Here is a 14,523-nt window from a genome sequence, read left to right as displayed (position 1 = left end):
TGCCTATTTTATCTTCAGGAGCTAGCCATGCCACGATGAAGACAGAAGGAACCTAAAACCAAAGCCTGAGACCAATGTGATTTGAAGAATAAAATTACCAGACAACAAAAAGAAAAAAAATAAATTTATTTTATATTTTGTGATTAGAATATTTCAGATTTGAAATATGTATCCTGCTAGAGCTGATATTATACATAACTGGAGACCACAAAGCCCAGGCTGTGCTTCTTTAGCTTCCAGCTGGCTTAGGGCTCTCTTTCTGACCAGGGGGCAGTTGCCCTGGTTGCACTCCCCTAACATTATTCTTGCCATGTGCGACTAATGTATTCTGTTAGCTTGATTTTTCTGTGTAGCATTCTGTAGTAATTTGGTTTGTTCAGTTTTCACAATAGTGAAGGGGATATTTATGAAAGGGAGGGGAGATGGGTTTTGTTGAACCTTGCTCTGTTTTATTTGTGTTTATAAAATGACAATTGTCAGAGGAGAAGCTTCCACACACACACAGGCAGGCTTAGCTGGCATCAGTTTCTTTTCTAAAACGCCGCGAAGGGAAGGGGGAGGGAAGGGACCCCACGCCTTCCCTCCCTTAAGTTTCTTTACACCGCGAAAGTAAGGGGGAGGGAGGGAGATTCTCGGGCCACTGAAGGGCAGTGAGGTGGCGAGAGGGAAGGGTGGATGCAGGGTGGATGCTGCGGGGACGGGGCGGTGAAGGGGACGGCAGGGACGGGGACGTGAAGGGGACGGCGGGTTCGGGGACGGGGCAATGAAGGGGACGGATTTTTTTCCCCGTGTCATTCTCTAGTTACCCACCCCTGTCCTAGGTGAACCTTCTGCCTAGCACCTCCTCCTTCAGTTTTCTCTACCCTCCCAATCTTTTACGTTTCTGATAATTAAATTATCATGATTACCACAACACCAGCCATCCCAAAATATTCCTACACTTACATTTGTTCCATATATTTACATGTAATGATGGCAGTTGCCAAAAGCTGTTTATCCGGGTCAATGGGCTATTTGAAAATTATCCATCCTCCCTAGATCCTCTTATGTATGTTTTTCAAAGAGACTCTCATTTGATAGACTTTATATTCCCATTTTAAAAGAGGGTATAGTACCATGAAGTTCTATTAAGCCTCCTCTATTTCTTTACACCTGCAGTTGAGAAGTATTACAAAAACAATAGTTTATAAATCGAGGTTGATACAGGACATGATTTTTTATGTTCTGAGAATTGGTGATCCAGCACATCATACCACCACATTCTGACAGTTGCAGCGAACGGTTCGCCTTCATACATACTACATATTGTGAGTGTTACATGTTACTCAAAATGCTGCCACTAGATTGCTGTCAAAGTCTTCAAAGTAAGAACACAAGAATAGCCTTACTGGGTCAGACCAATGGTTCATCTAGCCCAGTATCCCATCTTCACAGAGGCCAATCTAGGTCACAAGTACCTAGCAAAAATCCAAATAGTAGCAACATTCCATGCCGCCGATCCAGGGCAAGCAGTGGCTTCCTCCATGTCTGTCTCAACAGAAGACTATGGGACAGTGTCTCTCAAACTTTTATAGCTCTGGCACACTAAATGGAGCAAATGTTTTTCGTGGCACACTAAATGGAGCAAATGTTTTTCATGGCACATTATAATTGAAATTATAAAATTGCAAAACCAACAAAAAATTAAATTTGAGAGTTATTTATTTAAAGTTCTTTAAGCTATGCATGGGTAATTATAACAAGGGTGAAACTAAAATAGATAGAATATTATTGCTAATCAATGCGATAGATGTGCTTGTTTTTGAGTGTAAATTATGTTTAATTGTTTTTATTCATTTTCAACGTGCATAAACAACAACAATCAGAGTAAACAATACAGAATACAGATATGTTTGCACAAAATCCAAAATTCCCCTCCCAACCCCCCACCCTCCAACAAAAACCCCCAACTGAAAATCCCTGGTGAGAAGAAAATGTAAAATAGAAATAAAACTGCTATTATGAGTTCAAAAGTCTATTCCGAGCCATTGAGGTAAGGGTCATCCAAAAACGCTCCCAAATCACTGTGAATCTGCGCCCCGATCTCGAGTCAATATCAAAGAAGTGTCTACGTTCTAAAGCGGCCTGGGTGATCATCAATGATTTCCATTGACTGTAAGTCGGGGCCTCACAAGCCAGCCACTGCAATAGGATAGTCTTTTTGCCAAGTAATATAGCTCTAGCCAAAAAGGCGGAAAGACCTTTAGGCTTTGGAGAAGTAACATCATAAAAACCAAAGAGCGCTCCTGGGGTCGGGGACCACCTTCGACCCCAAAGAGCCGAAATATAAGAGCCCATTTGATGCCAGAACTGGAGAACAGCAGGACAATACCAAAACATATGGCCCAAGGAGGCATTCACTTGAGCACATTTAGGGCAGTGATGACTTTGAGAAATGCCCATCCTGTAAGCCCGTATAGGAGAAATGTAGAGATGAAGAATAAACTTCAATTGTAGTTCCCAGTGCTGAATATTAGTTGACAATTTTTTCAAAGTTTTGACAACCTGCTGTATCTGATCAGAAGTTAAAGTACATTGTAAATCCTCAGCCCAGGTTTCTGCTAAAATTGCAAAGTTGTGTCCAGGTTGACTGTCACGGATGCCCACATGGTGGAAACGTAGTGGAATGAGTTGCTGTGCAGATAAGCTGAACATTTCAGATAGAGTCTCATAACAGATGTTCGTCATATGAGCACCAGGCAATGAACGTACATAATGTCGTACCTGAAAGTATGCAAAAAAGTCAGTGGCGGGTAGTCCAAATGTATGTTGTAAGGAAGCAAAAGATGCTATCTGCCCCTCATCTGTGTACAACTGAAAGATGTCAATATAAACAACTGGGTAAATTCAAAAAACAAAATTGTCCCTAAATGTCCATGACAAAAAACAAACAGATAAAGGAACAATGCTACTTCAAAAAACCTTTGAACCTTGGGTGGTGCTCAGATTCCAAGATGGAAAGCGAGAGACCTCAATATGGGGACTTAACCCCTATAGAGACTCTGTGGTATCTATCATTGCACCGTATGAGAAAGTTTGTATGAAGTACTTGTTGGTGATAGACTCGATGATTGTATAGTCTCTATCTTGTAAACAACTTCAAAATAGAATGAACTTTAAATTGAATAAGCTTGAAAAAATGAACTTAGCTGTAAAATACAGGAAGCGTTGGTAATGCAGGGTCCTGACGCGTTTCGCCGCCCTGGCTTCCTCAGAAGACCCGCAAGCAACTTGTATTCAGCCTGTTCTAATTGACGTCAGTGAATAACACAATGTTCAAAACTTGTCCTGATTTACATGAATTTTCTGTTTCCTGTGACGTCACAGGAAACAGAAAATTCATGTAAATCAGGACAAGTTTTGAACATTGTGTTATTCACTGACGTCAATTAGAACAGGCTGAATACAAGTTGCTTGCGGGTCTTCTGAGGAAGCCAGGGCGGCGAAACGCGTCAGGACCCTGCATTACCAACGCTTCCTGTATTTTACAGCTAAGTTCATTTTTTCAAGCTTATTCAATTTAAAGTTCATTCTATTTTGAAGTTGTTTACAAGATAGAGACTATACAATCATCGAGTCTATCACCAACAAGTACTTCATACAAACTTTCTCATACGGTGCAATGATAGATACCACAGAGTCTCTATAGGGGTTAAGTCCCCATATTGAGGTCTCTCGCTTTCCATCTTGGAATCTGAGCACCACCCAAGGTTCAAAGGTTTTTTGAAGTAGCATTGTTCCTTTATCTGTTTGTTTTTTGTCAACTGAAAGATGTAACATAACCCCAAAGAAGCCCATCGCTGAAAGGACACAGACTGAATACTCGGCGAAAAATCTCCATTCCCCCGAATAGGGAGGAAGGGAGAAATCTTCGGGGACATTTGAAGGCATTTGCATAACCAACGCCAGGTCCGTCTCGCAGGAGCAAAAATTGGATATCGTGCTACCACTAGACGGAGGGCCGGAGCTGCCACATGTAACACATAACTGATATGGTAAGGAGCCACCAAGGATAGTTCCAAAGGAGTGGCAGAAAAATAAGATGTACCCCTAAACCAATCATTAATATGCCTCATTTGACAGGCCATTGCATACCATTGAATATTCAAAAGACCATAACCCCCCCCGTTCTCTAGGTAGGCACATCTTAGAGAAAGTCAGACGTGGCCGTTTGTCACCCCAAACAAACCTCTGTATCCCTCTTATAAGTTGAATCTTAGTAGCATGGGACAATAAAAAGGGGAGAACTTGAAATCTATAGAGCCATTTTGGAAATACTACCATATTGTACAGAGCCACTCTACCTGCCACTGATAAAGGAAAAGCCTGCCAAGTGTGAAACATATTCAAAGTGTCCCCCAAAAGTGATGCCACATTATAATCATATAAAGTGGAAAGATCACGGGGTAACCACACTCCAAGATATTTAATGGAGGTCTGGGCCCAAGCAAAGGGGAAATCACCCACCCAAGTATCCTGTATAGTGGAGGGAAACGCCAAAACTGTAGATTTTTGATAGTTAAGGGCGAAGCCTGAGTAAAAATGAAACTCCTCCAAAGAATGGTGTAGATGAGTAATAGCACGCCATGGCTGAGTCAATGTAAATAATAAGTCATCCGCGAAAGCCAGAACTCTGACCGTCTGAGACGGAAACGGGACTCCCACTACGTCCGGATCGTTAGAGACCGTTCGTAAAAACGGCTCCAAATAGAGCAGAAAAAGGAGTGGGGATAAGGGACAACCCTGCCGGGTGCCCCTACCAATAGAAAAGGCTTCCGTTATGATATCATTAACTAACAATCGGGCCATCGGTCCGTTATATAAGGTGTGAATCGCTCGAGTATACCAGCCCTCAATACCTATATAATCCAGTACCCCAAACAAATAACCCCAGTCCACCTGATCAAAAGCTCGGGCGGCATCCAGGCTGGCCAACAACATAGGTGTCTTCTGTGATTGAGTATGAGCCATAGCTAGAAGCACCCGATGGACATTATGCACTGCCTGCCTACCTTTCACAAAACCCACCTGTGCTGGACCTATAATCCTGGGCAGCAGGAGAGCCAGAATTTTAATATCAACATTAAGAAGGGAGATGGGGCGATAAGCCTCAGGGGAAGTAGCATCCTTACCCGGCTTTAAAATAAGTGTGATGAGGGCCTCATTGGCACCCGCCGGAAAACTGCCCTCCGTGATAACCTGCATATAATAATCCCGTAATGGATGACCAATCTGTGAGGATAACAATTTGTAAAATTTGGCTGTAAAGCCGTCGGGTCCAGGGGCAGAATAGTTCCTCTGAAGCTGTATCGCCCTCTGCAATTCCCTAACGGTCAGGGGGGCATTAAGAAGTTCCACATCCGACCCATTCAATTTAGGAAGTCCGGAATCCTCCAAATAATCTCTCAAAAGTCCCCCCCCTTCTCGATCTCGTCGTTCATAAAAATCCCGAAAATAATCTGAAAATATGTTGGCAATCTTATCCGTTTTATGTCGTAATATCCCGGCCGCGTCCCGTAAACCGAAAATAAAGCCTCTCGCACGTTTAGTCAAGTTGGCTAATAATTTCCCTGATCGATTACCGTAACGATGGAATTTAAATCGCTGGTAAAATAACATCTTCAGCGTACGTTCATGTATATATGAATTAAGTGTCGTCTCGACAGATAATAAATTCTCTTTCGCCGCCGGTGTGGGATTAGTCGAATAGTGTCGTTTCACAGTGGCCAAATCGCGCTCCAAACGTAAAATGCCCCGGGATAATCGACAATTTCTCGCAATAACGTACACAATACATTCCCCTCGCAATACCACTTTAGCCGTGTTCCAAAACAAATTTGGCTCAGATAAATGTTGACTATTAAATTCCAAAAATTTTTTCCACTTTTCCAATAAAAATTCTTGAAAATGGGCATCAGAGAACAAATAACTCGGAAAGCGCCACCGGGAGGGGCCTTGGATATTGAAGCCAATATTAACCTCCACCCAGATCAAAGAATGATCTGAGATCGCCGATGGTCCTATAGTAGCGGCATCAATATGAAGAAAGGATGATTTATTAACAAGTATATAATCTATTCTAGAAAACGTACCATGGGCCCGAGATCTATGGGTATAATCACGTTCCGAGGTGTGCAGTAGGCGCCAAGGATCAACCAAATCTAAAGTCATACACAAATACGGAATACCCCGCCTGCTAGACTCCACCGGAGGCACTCCCGGATTAGATTTGTCAATTCTCTGATCAAGTACCTGATTATAATCCCCTGCCAGGTATAACGAGTCAGCCACGTGTTTAGCAATGCGTTCAAAGAAGGAGTGATCATATACATTTGGTGCATATAAATTGAGCAAATAGAAGGAGTAAGTACCCACAGTTAGAAAGAGCAAGAGAAATCGTCCCTGAGGGTCTTGTTCCACCAAACGCACCTGACATGGTAAAGATCTGTGGATCAAGATCGCCACCCCAGCTTTTTTCTGAGGTGACGAAGCCGCATAAACGGCCCCCACCCAAGATTTTTTCAATTTAGCGTGTTCGCTATCCGTCAAACGTGTTTCTTGCAGACACACAATATCCGCTTTATGATGTTTAAGTTGATTAAGAATTTTCGTTCTTTTAACTGGGGAGGATATACCCGATACATTCCAAGACATTATTCGCATAGAATTAGCTAAAGACATAGGGAATCCCAAAAAGCAAAGAAATAGCTAGCTCGACCCAAGTTATCAAGGCCATCCCAGGTTACCAGCCTTACCCGGAATAGCTGAACAAAGAGATGTACCTTTAATAGCATATTGGAAGTAACACGCTTTAATGGCCCTCCATCTTGTTGATGAAAAAAGTAAAGATATCCTACTATCGGAGGTGCCCACCCCGCCTCCAGTACAATGCAAACAAATAGCAAGAAAAAGACCACTCTACACAGGGATAGAAAAAGAAAAAAAAAAGAAATAACAGAAAAAATTCCCCTCCCAACCCGTCCCTCCCCCGTCCACCCCCCATCCAACCCCCCCATTGTCATCATCCCCTCCCTCAGTACTAGACACATCAACAGAAACACCAGAGGTGACTCTGCAGGTGTGTAAGGGTACGAGAAGGATGTCTCCCCGAGCCCCGAGTCATTCAATAATACAAGTATCAAACATGGCTACCAGCGGAAAGTACAAACCTAACCTGTGTATAGTAGACCTAATTAAACACCACATAGAACTCCAAAAAAAAGAAGTCTAGTCAAGTTGCAAACAACAGACCAGAATGCCATGACTCCAAAACATTGCAAGTCCAAATAGTAAGTACAGTGAAAAAATTGCTAAACAGCAATCAAGGTAAACCAGCAGTGCATATCCAAGAACGTTCCTCTCAGCCATCTGGACTTTTGGGTGGTAGCAGATTAGTATTAAGGTATGTAGCTGCGTCCGCTGAAGAGTCAAACGAGTGCCACTGACCCTGATGATGTAATTTCAAGATGGCTGGGTAGAGAAACATAAATCTCACTTTTTTATCCGCCAAGGTGGAACAAAGTGGGTAAAATAATTTTCTCTTTTCGGTTAAGGCGGCCGAGTAATCCTGAAAAATTCGAATCTCAGCCTCTCCATATTTCAGCTGGTCCCGTTGCTGTTTGTATTGGCGAAGGATTTCCACTTTATGATGATAATTAAGCACTTTAACTATGATCATGCGGGGTCGTCCAGTCCCAGTCTGCTCGCGACCTATGCGATGGGCACGTTCTAGGCGTAGGGGGCCCATGTCTCCCCGCATAGGGAATGCATCTTTTAACCAGGTTTCTATGGTGGGCAGTAGGACCGGACCCGCCAAGGTTTCAGGGAATCCCAGAAAACGCAGGTTCGATCTCCAGAATCGATTCTCCAGATCTTCAAGGCGGTCGCCCTGTTTCCTGGTTAATTCTAGTAAAGCCTGTATTTCAGTGGACTGTGTCCCCTGGATATCTTCCACACCGGATACCCGAGCTTCCAGGGCAGTTGTGCGGGTGACTGTGTCCGAAATTTTAGATTCCAGCCTCTGGAGTTGTTCAGAGAGGCGATCCAGGCTGGGCTGCAGTGCTAACTAAGGTCACCGCCGATGTAAGAGCCTGCAGTGCCTCAGGGGCGAGGTGACTCACCGCCGCCGAAGGACCGGCCGCCATCTTTTCTTCCCCCTGCCTCGTGCGTTCGCGATCCTTTTTCGTGGATCGGGAGGCCATCGGGTGTGCCGGCGATGCCAAATTGCGGTCCATACGCCGCCCACTTTACACTGGAGGCGGGGAAATGCTCACGTCCCTCCGGTCTGCCGCACGGTCGCAAAGTGAAGACTCGGGGCCCGGGAACTCAGGCCGGCTGCGACTGCCCGGGCTTACTGCATCACGTGACCCCCTTTGAATGTAAATTAACTCAAAACGAGGCTCGATAGTTGACAAGCAAACACATTTTATCATCCACCATCTGCAGTTCTCTTTTTTTTTTCAATTTAACTTCTGTCAGAGCTGAAAATCCAAGTTTGCAAAGACAAGAAGATCCAAATGGTAACAAAGCATGGTGTTTCTCTTTTTGAGATCTGATTAGCTCAGGTTTTCTTTTGGTTTCCTTCAGGCCCATTGATTAGTATTGAATCTGTCAAAGGTGATAGCTATCTGGCTGACTGATCACTTTTCATGACTCTCAGTTAAGTGGTAGATTAAATTAAATACTTGGGAGTTCTTATTGACCATCTATTTGATCTTTACATTTCTACTGCTGTTAAATCTTGTTCATATGTTCTCCATCTATTCAGCACTATTCAATATAATGAGAATAAAAATGATAAACAGTTATTCATGCCTTAATTGCATCCTGTTTAGTTTATTGTAATGTACTAGCCACACAGTTCCAGTATTTGCTCATTTCAAATTTGTCCAGCACATGGCAATTGAAAGATTAGGTTCTTACCTTGATAATTTTTCTAGTAAACAGGTAGAGTAGGCTTGACCAATGGTTCTTTCTCTTCACCCATGAGAAATTGCAGAAGGTATCATCTACATTCTTTTCAACTCCACTTCCTTGTGTCACTGGGCAGTGTCTCAGCATCTCAGCTCATACCAAAGCAAGGGATAACCTCTAAGAAGGAAAAAATACAAGTAGGGCATGCTCTGCAACAAGAAAAACTTATTAAACAAATGAAATCATAGCATATACAAGGTGGAACCAAACAAGCCACCTACCTGAGTGCAACTAGTACTAACATTTATGCAACTCCCATTGTGTCTCTTAACAATTTCTCTATAGAGCTAACAGATAACTTTTCTTACTTATTTACCAGAAGAACATTAAGTATCTTCATTCTTTCTTAGGATGTTCACAGACAAACATCTGGAGACACCCATAGATGTCTGAAGCAGAAAGCAGGCTAACAAACTCTGAACAGGGTGGGCTGTCAAACCTACTGTACTCATTTACTAGAAATAAGATTATCAAGGTAAGAACCTAATCTTATATTCTAGTACAGAGGATACAGTAGGCTTGACCAGTGGGATATACCAAAGCAGTCCCCTAGGAGGGGGGGGGGGCAGATAAGCCTGCCCTGAACACCAAGGACCCAAAGGCAGTGTCCATTCGTGCCACCACATCCACCTTGTAAAACTTTGTAAGAGAATGGGCCAAGTAATGTAGCTGCCCTACAAGTCTCCTTGGGTGAAACTGCTGAGACTCTGTCCATGAAGAGGCCACGCCTCTGGTGGAAAGTGCTTTCAAAGAAATAGGCGGCTGTGAACAAGGCTGCCCTGTAAACATCTAAAAGCTAAGTTACTCAGCATTTCATATTCTGCTCTTTTGACTGGTTTTCAGCATTATATCTGCTTAATTTCTCTTCTCCTCCCTGTTTCTTCCTAAAAAAAATATAAAAAAGCACAAAAAAATAAATCCTTCTCTTTCCTCTGTTAAATCTTATTTCCTCTTCCTGCATTTTTGTTTAAAATACTGTGTTTTAGGTGGTATAGAGCCTATATTTCTGGTGCCTGTGGCTCAGGGTGACTAAAGTAGGGAAAATCCTGTTATAAATCCTGTGTTTTAGGGTAGCACTGATAGAACCTGCAGTTTTGTTTAAAATACTGTGTTTTAGGTGGTATAGAGCCTATACAGTGGTGCCTCACACAACGAACTTAATCCATTCCAGGAGCAAGTTTGTTATGTGAAACGTTCGTTGTGTGAAACGCGTTTTCCCATAAGAATACATGTAAAACAAAATAATTCGTTCTGCAGCATAAAATATGCTAAGATGACATAAAAAAAGATAAATTTTTGGTTATTATTTTTATTTAGATACATCTAAAAACATAATTGTTTTTTAAAACAACACACATTTTTTAAATTTAAAGACAGACTAAGTAGAGTCTAATTTTACAGTGAGAGGGCAGAGTCTCAGCGGCAAAAACTGGGACTTAACTGTTCATTTTTTTTTTTTTTCTACCGTGTTTCCCCGATGATAAGGCAGGGCCATCAAATAAGACAGCCCCCCCCTTTTTAGAAAAAAATGTAAAATAAGGCACCCCCCCGCAAATAAGCCACCCACCGATACCTGCGCTTACCCGAATCGGGTGGTACGGTGGGTGACTCCGTGTGGTCCCTGGCACCCCCGACACGATCGGGGCAAGAGGGAGCTCAAGCCCTCTGGCCCCCCCCGACTCCCCGACACGATCGGGGCAAGAGGGAGCTCAAGCCCTCTTGCCCCCCCCCGACTCCCCGACACGATCGGGGCAAGAGGGAGCTCAAGCCCTCTTCCCCCCCCCGACTCCCCGACACGATCGGGGCAAGAGGGAGCTCAAGCCCTCTTGCCCCCCCGACTCCCCGACACGATCGGGGCAAGAGGGAGCTCAAGCCCTCTTGCCCCCTCCCCGACACGATCGGGGCAAAAGGGAGCTCAAGCCCTCTTGCCCCCCCGACTCCCCGACACGATCGGGGCAAAAGGGAGCCCAAGCCCTCTTGCCCCGCCGATTCCCCAACTCCCCGACAATATCGGGCCAGGAGGGAGCCCAAGTCCTCCTGGCCACGGCGACCCCCTAACCCCACCCTGCACTACATTACGGGCAGGAGGGATCCCAGGCCCTCCTGCCCTCGACGCAAACCCCCCCTCCCCCCAACGACCGCCCCCCCCCAAGAACCTCCGACCGCCCCCCCAGCCGACCCGCGACCCCCCTGGCCGACCCCCACGACACCCCCAACCCCCTTCCCCGTACCTTTCTGTAGTTGGCCGGACAGATGGGAGCCAAACCCGCCTGTCCGGCAGGCAGCCATCGACGGAATGAGGCCGGATTGGCCCATCCGTCCCAAAGCTCCGCCTACTGGTGGGGCCTAAGGCGCCTGGGCCAATCAGAATAGGCCCGGGAGCCTTAGGTCCCTCCTGGGGGCAGGGCCTGAGGCACATGGTCGGGTTGGGCCCATGTGCCTCAGGCCCCGCCCCCAGGAGGGACCTAAGGCTCCCGGGCCTATTCTGATTGGCCCAGGCGCCTTAGGCCCCACCAGTAGGCGGAGCTATGGGACGGATGGGCCAATCCGGCCTCATTCCGTCGATGGCTGCCTGCCGGACAGGCGGGTTTGGCTCCCGTCTGTCCGGCCAACTACAGAAAGGTACGGGGAAGGGGGTTGGGGGTGTCGTGGGGGTCGGCCAGGGGGGTCGAGGGTCGGCTGGGGGGGCGGTCGGAGGTTCTTGGGGGGGCGGTCGTTGGGGGGAGGGGGGGTTTGCGTCGAGGGCAGGAGGGCCTGGGATCCCTCCTGCCCGTAATGTAGTGCAGGGTGGGGTTAGGGGGTCGCCGTGGCCAGGAGGACTTGGGCTCCCTCCTGGCCCGATATTGTCGGGGAGTTGGGGAATCGGCGGGGCAAGAGGGCTTGGGCTCCCTTTTGCCCCGATCGTGTCGGGGAGTCGGGGGGGCAAGAGGGCTTGAGCTCCCTTTTGCCCCGATCGTGTCGGGGAGTCGGGGGGGCAAGAGGGCTTGAGCTCCCTCTTGCCCCGATCGTGTCGGGGAGTCGGGGGGGGCAAGAGGGCTTGAGCTCCCTCTTGCCCCGATCGTGTCGGGGAGTCGGGGGGGCAAGAGGGCTTGAGCTCCCTCTTGCCCCGATCGTGTCGGGGAGTCGGGGGGGCAAGAGGGAACCAGGCGGAGAGAGGGCAGTTAAGCGCAGTGCCTGCGCGGAAGGATGCAGCTCGGGCGACTTCGTTGTGTGAAACGAAGTTCGTTGTACGGATCAAGACATAAAGTTCGTTGTGCGCAGCGTTCGCTGTGCGAGGCGTCCGTTATGCGAGGCACCACTGTATTTCGGTCTTACTAGTATTCAGCCATTGTTTTCTGCTGATTAGGTGGAGAAGGGAGGGGCTCGGTTTTACTTCTAATGTTAATTGCATTATCTTTGGGACATTGCTGTGAACAAGGCTGCCTTGTAAACATCTAAAAGCTAAGTTACTCAGCATTTCATATTCTGCTCTTTTGACTGGTTTTCAGCATTATATCTGCTTAATTTATCTTCTCCTCCCTGTTTCTTACTAAAAAAATATAAAAAAAGCACAAAAAAATAAATCCTTCTCTTTCCTCTGTTAAATCTTATTTCCTCTTCCTGCAGTTTTGTTTAAAATACTGTGTTTTAGGTGGTATAGAGCCTATATTTCTGCCTTACTAGTAGTCTTACTTATAGTCCCACCAACCCCAGGGACCACTATTCATATATAGAGACCCATATAATCAGGACTACTCAAATCAAGTCACTTCACAACCAATCAAGATGACCTTTATTCTATGCAATCACTGTGGTGCTTTAATTCCAAGACATACTATTTGGAGGCTTAAGGCTTGCCCCATCTGTCTTCAACTTGCCAGTATTAAGGAGGAGCTCTGCAAACTTAAACAGGAATTGAATACAATTAAAGCAGCTTCCATCACTCCACAAAATCATACCAACTTACCACCTCTACCTCAAAGAATAAAACAGCCCAGGAATAAATGGGTCACAGTAGGCTCAGGAAGACTGCGACATGTAACACAGAAACATCCACCTTCACTAATATTACCTCTACAGAATTCCTTCGCTCCACTAGTGCACTGCGATACTCAGGAAAACAGAAGGGAGGTGGGACTGGAACCAATGAAGGTAACTCAAGAGAACAAGCGCACCCTAAGTACAAATAAAAAAGCCAAAAACAGAAAACTATTACTGTTGGGGGATTCCATCATCAGAGGCATTAACCTTGGAACACAGGGCGAGGAGACCAAAATAGTGAAATGTCTTCCAGGAGTTCCAGGCAAATACTGACTATAATTAAGGAAGAAACTAAGGATTTTAACACTGATGTTGTTATCCATCTGGGAACAAATGACCTGGCCAACAACTCCACACTTGCAGCACAGAAAGCTTTTCAGGAGCTTGGTGAGGGCGTGAGACCTTTTGTAAAGACTTTAGCTTTTTCTGAAATACTGCCTGCATATGGAAAAGGAGAGCAAAGAATGAAAAACACAGAGGACTTTAATAGATGGCTCAGAGCCTGGTGTCATCAAGAAGGCTTCAGGTACATAGGAGGATGGGGAAATACATGGAAGGACAAGAAGCTATATTGCACTGATGGGCTACATATTACTACAGCAGGAAAAAGAAACCTTGCAGAGAAATTTAGACAATATTTTTCTAGGCATTTAAACTAGAAGGTGGGGGTGGTGTATGTACGAAGGACAATTATAGAGACCACCCACGGCAAAAGAAAAGATGTGATAGTAGTAAAGGCTGCAACATAAGCAATATCAGCAACTCATTTCTTAGTATTGCAACGGAAAGTGAAACGACACAAAAATCCATACGAAAAAGGAGATTATCGCTGAAAAATAGCTGGAAAGCGATGACCACAAATGCTCACAGTCTAAGCAACAAAGTTCATGATCTGCAAGCCCTGATATTAGAGGCAGATCTAGATATTGTTGCTATCACAGAGACATGGTTCAGTGAATCACATGGATGGGATGCAAACATACCGGGATATAATCTTTTTAGGAAGGACAGAGATGGTCATAAAGGTGGAGGAGTAGCTCTCTATGTAAAGATCAATATCCAAGCGACCGAAATGCAAGGGACCTGGGGAGAGGAAGAAGCGATATGGATTGCTCTGAAAAGAGAAGATGGAACTTCTATCTACGTGGGTGTAGTCTACAGACCTCCGACTCAATCGCAGCAAATTGATAAGGATCTGATTGTGGATATCCAAAAGTTTGGAAGGAAAGAGGAGGTTCTGCTGTTGGGAGATTTCAACCTGCCGGATGCGGACTGGAATGTTCCGTCTGCGGAATCGGAAAGAAGTAGGGAGATTGTGGATGCCTTTCAAGAGGCTCTGCTCAGACAAATGGTGACGGAACCCACAAGGGAAAAAGCGATATTGGATCTGGTCCTCACAAATGGAGAGAGTATCTCTTATGTTCGAGTGGGTGCTCACCTGGGTAGTAGCGATCATCAAACGGTTTGGTTTGATATAACGGCTAAAATGGA

The 14,523-nt window shown here is 45.4% G+C and overlaps 1 protein-coding gene across 2 annotated transcripts in view; it reads right to left on the bottom strand.

Moving 5' to 3' along the window:
• The window catches only part of SERPINF2 (serpin family F member 2), a 44,505-nt gene that overhangs the window by 18,238 nt on the left and 11,744 nt on the right, over positions 1–14,523 (bottom strand). The gene's annotated exons all lie outside the window — the stretch shown is intronic.

The sequence above is a fragment of the Geotrypetes seraphini genome, chromosome 15 (assembly GCF_902459505.1).
Source record: "Geotrypetes seraphini chromosome 15, aGeoSer1.1, whole genome shotgun sequence".
NCBI lineage: Eukaryota > Metazoa > Chordata > Amphibia > Gymnophiona > Dermophiidae > Geotrypetes > Geotrypetes seraphini.
This window is presented reverse-complemented; position numbering and strand designations above follow the sequence as displayed.